This window comes from Dioscorea cayenensis, chromosome 3, assembly GCF_009730915.1.
Source record: "Dioscorea cayenensis subsp. rotundata cultivar TDr96_F1 chromosome 3, TDr96_F1_v2_PseudoChromosome.rev07_lg8_w22 25.fasta, whole genome shotgun sequence".
Taxonomy (NCBI): Eukaryota; Viridiplantae; Streptophyta; class Magnoliopsida; order Dioscoreales; family Dioscoreaceae; genus Dioscorea; species Dioscorea cayenensis.
The window spans coordinates 16,080,781-16,087,167 of NC_052473.1; positions in this window are offsets into that span (position 1 = coordinate 16,080,781).

Genomic DNA, 6,387 nt, shown 5'->3' on the forward strand with positions numbered 1-6,387 from the left:
ACATGTCCAGGCAGGAAGATGCGGCTGAATTGGCTCTCGCTATGATGGGAGATGCCGCGCGTAACTTGCACGATGTTGACATAGTCATCCTTCCAATCATCATGAATGGGCACTTCCATGTGGTCGTTCTTGATAATGATAGGCAGGAATACAGGCACCATACCTCTACTGTAAGTGAGGAGTACGACAGAGACGCCGTCAAGATGGTAAGTGCTTTGATTACTTCCGTTTCATAAATAGTGTTTTTTAGTCGGGGTTCTAACATCAAAATTTAAATCTCGACAGCGGAGACTATTCGACCGTTGTGTCTATATGGCCCTCGGCAAATCGGCCACTGCAAACTATCCCCTTGTTCATGACATTGACATCCCAAGGCAGAAACAGGGAAGTGTCGACTGCGTCATCTATGTCATGCGGTTTATCGAACAGCTACTCGACGGTAAAAAGCTACGAACACTACAAGCGGACATCCTTTACTTGCGCTTAAAGTATGTTACCCCTATAGTAAAGGAAGGGAGCGCAGCCGGCATAACTCAAAAAGGGGGTTCGTCGACGGGGGCGAAAAAAGATTGAGATGTAATTTTCTACGAAAGAGTTACCGTGTAAATAACATTGTAAATCGTTTAAATAAATTATTCTTTGTGTAAATAGTGTTGTCTATGTTTAAATTCCTTGTTTTATGCTTGTGTTTCGAAGTTAACTTTTAAATAACAGTGCATACATGTTTAAAAACCGTTGTCATTGTTTAAATATCTTTGTTATTGTTTAAATATAGTTGTCTATGTTTAACTAAAACGTTTAAGAGACAATGTCTTTGTTTAAATATAAACTCAAATAAGTTATTTCAATGCCTAGTCGGTGGCAGTCTCATTGCAAGATCGATAATTGTGACCTGAAGCGTGGCAGCGGCTGCAACGTAACTCGCGGACCTTGGACGCTTACGACTCAATCCTCTTTCGTCTAGGACGCCCAGGTTGCCTTTGTGTCACAGGCGGTCACAAATGCAGTTCGCGATTTTTGTCCATAGGCTTCTCATTGTCGGGTATGGGGAAAAATAGTTTTCAGATTATCGCCCGGTTTGTAATTGTCGACGGTGAAGTACCCGCTAATAAATTGATGAACGTTGGTGTCTATCTCGTATTATTGTAGCGCAAGCGTGTTTGCCTGAGGATACCATAAACTTGCCACATGTGACATGAGCAACTTCGGTGGCAAAATCTATAGAGTTGTCTGCACTAGTCAATCACTTCATAAAGCGATTATCGATACAACGACCAACATAAAAAAATTTTTGGCTTTCCTCAACAAGTATCTCTACCTTCGAATGTATGTCCGGGAATAAGTAGGTCTCCCATTTGTTAGCTTGCTCATGGCGGTTGCATAACATGCACATCAACTTGAACCTGTACAACGTAGAACACGAAGTTATTTAAACAAAGACATTGATATTTAAACAGAAAAAGATATTTTCAAATGGTAGGAGAAAAATTTAAACGAAGAGTAAGATATTTAAACACAGAAAGACTTTTTTGCGCAATAATGAATTATTTTAAAGGATAAGAACAAATCTTAAGCGTTAAATAAAATCAACATTCGAATACCTTATGGAGTCGACCATTTTTGTCACTGGTAAATGCCGAGGTTCTCTGATCCATGCATTGAACGACTCCGCGACATTTGAATACATCTTGCCCCAACGTTCAACTCTGAACATATAATTCAACTAATGTGACATATCCGATTTATGAATCAACCACTGATATGCTTCGGGTGATGTGGTCTGCAGTTCATTCACGGTATCATCGAATTCTTTAGCGGTGGATGCCCACGCAATACGAAAATATATGGACCAACACTCCTCCCTCAATGCATTCCCAAGTCTGACATTGGCTTTTATAAAATTGACCTCCAAGTGTCGAAGTCAGTATGCATATGGGGAAGAAGGGAAGACTCTCGCAATAGCGTTCACAAGCCCCTTAGACCTGTCCGACACGAATGCAATTACCTAACTTGGAAATAAACCAAGTCCAATTGGCATCAGTCTCGTTGTCGACAATACCGAAGGCGACGTGGAAAAAACCATTGTTTCCATCTTTGCCTGTAGCAGAGTACCCCGATATTTTCCAAGGATGTGGCTACCATCGAGAAATAGCGGCGGCCTGCAAGCCCTCTTGAATCCCATAATACACGCACTGAAAGAAAAGAATGGACGTTTAAAACGCTTACCGTCTCTTTCCACAATCGCAATCCTGCTGGGGGTTGTCTTAACCACCTTATCCATGGACCAAAGCAACAAATCGTAGCTGGTGAGATGTTGCTGCCGTCGAGGACCACCCGGGCATGCTCTTTCCCAACCAAGCTTGCTTGTGTGGAATGTGGGCACAATGTGCTCGCAACATGTCCTTCTGAATGTCGATGGTTTTGTACAAGGGCCGGTCTTTGAGCTTCTGAATCATTCGTGTGCTTACCCATTTTTTGGACGCTTTCGGATGTGACGTAGAGCCAATTCCACCACCGCAAGTGTGTGACGGGTGCATTGTCTTGATTCTAAATGTATTTTTATTATATTCCTTTGATGCATGAAGGCACCATTGACAGCCTTCGGCAACGCATTCCTCAGTTACCTGGTGCCTTTCGTTCTTTAGGAATTTGAAGTCAAAATTCCGTTTAATTACAAAACTTCGAAGCGCGTCACTGAAATGTTCAACGCCTTGGAAAAGTTGTCCGATATCCAATGACAACACTTCAGATTGATCTAACAAAGAAGAAAGGCATGCTATACCGTCAGGGTCGCCATGAGGTGGAACGGGAGCGCTCATAGAGTCTGAATTCCTACCAACACTTAAGTTTAAATGAAAATGGTTAATGTTTTAAACGGAAACATAAAATGTTTAAACGATAACTAAGCATGTTTTAAACGGGAACATAAAATATTTAAACGGTAAGTAAACAAATGTAAACGTTAAAACAAATATGTAAACAGTAAATAAATATGTCAAACGGAGAAAGCAATATTTAAATGGTAACTTAATATATTTAAAGCGGTAATTGGGATAATTATACAATAATTAACTTCTATGACTGGATAAACATAAAAGAGAAGAACTACGTTAACAGAAGTTAATCAAATTTTATTAACTATGGTTATAACTTGGATTAACATATACAAAAAGTCCAAAATATCCCTTGCACAACTTCATTTTACAATAAAAAAAACTTTTCAAGGGTATATATGAAAAAGGGTATAATGGTCATTTTATATATATGTTGTTTTTTAATAGATGGTTTTTCAACTAATTTGAACCCTAGGGGTATATAAGCAATTATATGTATTATTCAGGGGTATGTATGTAATTATTTTTTATTGAGAGGTAAATATGTAATTTTAAAATTATTCAGGGGTACACCTGCAAAATACCCATTTAAAAAATAGTTAATTTAAATTTAAAATATCTAAGTGTGTCTACAAAACAACAATAATTAATAATAATAGTTAAATTATTTAAATAATAGGAAGCATGATTATTATTTTTTGAGTTTATTATTAAAATGATATCTTTAAAGTATATCGCTTGTTGTGACTAAATTTTGAATGCAAATACGAGTGGATAAACTAAAAAATTGGAGTAGCGAAATTATGAAATTATTTAGTTGCTATTTTAATAGTAAATAAATTTAAGAAAATAATGCGTCCGATAGTTTTAATTTTTTTTCCCTGAAAAAAATTTAAAGAAACAAAAGTTTTTAAATTTTTTTATAAATCTTAGTGAAACAATAGTTTTTTTTTAAGAGAAATTGGATTAAAAAAACAATAAATGAGTCACTTTATTGATTATAAAAAAGGAATGGGTCAAAAAATTAAATCCAGTGTTTTTTTTTGTTTTTTTTGTTTTTTGTTATTTTTAACATATCCAGTCAGCAAACCCACTCAACATGTGGGTAATGGCTGGGCATTAATTTGAGGACCCGTTTGGATCATGGATTGTCTCGCGGGAGTGGGAATCACATGCACTTGCTGAATCCTTAGCCCATGTTTGGTAACCGGGAAAGGCGATAAATAGTGTCTTTTTCATGGTAATGGGACTAATCGCATGTGGATGAGTGGCACTCCTTGACAAAATGGGGGGTTTAGCTCTCCTTAGCATGGAAATGTCTATATTACCCCTCTATTTATATTTAATTAATATTTAAAAATTAATATAATTAATTAATAAATTTAATTATTACAATTTAAATAAATAATTATTAAAAAAATAATCATATTTAAATTATTTTTTTATAAGTGTTTTTTTATTTTTTTATTAATTAATTATATGTTAATAAAATTTTTTTACTTTTAAATAATTAATTATAATAATTTAAATTAAAAAAATTTAAATTGTTATAATATATATATTGATTAACATAATAAATTAATTTAAATATCATTATATTTTTAACTATTATTATTATTAATTTTTTTATTATTAATTATTATAATTAAATATATTAATTAAATATGTGAATTAATTATATTAATTTTAATTATTTGATCATATTAAATTAAAATAAATAATTATATTCTAAATATTTAATAATAAATAATGGTAAATTTTTATTATTAAACATAATTCATTATTTTATACAAATGATTTTATTTATACAAAAAGGGTATAAATGTAATTTTGATCATATTTCTCTCTTACTTTTTCCTATTCCTAACCCTTATTCCCTCAAACCAAACACCTTCATCATTATCCTCCTCTTTCCCCCTATTTTTATTCCCACTCCTCCCTTCTTCTCATTCCCCCTCTTCCCATTCCTATTCCGCAATCCAAACGGGCCCTGAATGCCCTAAAATAGCTCTAACGGCATTTAGACAACAATAAATTTTTATAGGGCTATTGGGTTGATACATTGTTAATAGTAATGGGTCATTGAGTAATATAATATAAAGAAGAACACTTAATTTAAATAATCATGTTACAATTTTGCTTTACACTAATGCAAGTAAAAAAGGGAGAAAAATAAATAAGGAATGAAAATAATAACTAAAACAAAAATAGAATGAGGGGAAAAACTTCAACATATACCTTCGAGATTTTTGATGTTTTTAAATTTATTTTATAATATTTTTCCTTAGTCTCCCTATATATGAATAATAGATATATATATATATATATAATCAAAATACATCCCAATCAAATTGGATTAGATTTAGATTTGTATTTTTAAAAATAAAATCATTTAAAACAATTTTATCCTTACAAATCATTTAGATTTGGATTTGAATTTGTAAAAATAAAATTATTTAAAACAACTTTATCCTTACAAATCCTAACTAGAATACATGAATTTGATTTGGATTAGAATTAAATTTTTAAAAATAAAATCATCTAAAACAACTTTATCTTTACAAATCCTAACAAATCTCATCTAAAATATGAGATTAATCATTTAAATAACACAATAATTCTAAATCTACTGGTCGTCAATTTTCTTAATTAAAAAATATTAAAATATGGCTAAATAGTAATTTAATTTAAATATTTTGGCATGTGGAGAATAAAAATTGAGTAAGTAAATCAGATCATTTAAAAATTGAGTACGTAAATCTACTGTTCTAGTCCTTATCGTCATGTAACTTCTCATTACTTAGTTTGATATTTCTGACATATTTGATTTCTTTTTTTTTTATTGTTTTGATTTGATAAAACATTTTATTATTTTTATTGGGTAAAGAATAATTTTAATTTTTTTTTTAAAATTATAAGTTTGTTATATATATTTTTTTATGTAATGTTATGATAAAAAATAATTCTATAAATCCGACAAAAATAAATTTGCAAAAAATGTATTGTTATATATATGTGTGTGCACGCAAAAATGTATTATTTAGCTACTTATTTATTTTTTAATATAATATATACTCTATAAAAATTATATTTTTAGAAACAAAATTTACAAAATTTTATTGTTTATTCCTTGACATTATAACTTGAGTTATATGGTAAAGAACTTTTTTTCAAAAAATTAGTATATGACCGTTAATTTTTTTAATTAAAATCTTCCTTAAAATATGGTTAAATAGTAAGGATGATGCCCAACAATTTAATCAACTTTACCAAAGATCATCATTCATATAAAAATTTAAATTTGTTAACTAAAAAGTTAAAATAATATAGTAAAAGAAAATAAATTTGGCTTAATATGAAAATAATTGAATTTGTATAAATATTTAAATCTTTTTTATTAAAAATTAAAATGAAATATAAAAGTTAAAAAAATTATATAAATTATAAATATTTGAGTTTGTAAAAATATAAAGTATTAATTTATTTTAAATGATAATCTTATTAAATATATGATTATTTTTGTTGTAGTTCCTCCACTTTCGAGTGAAAGATA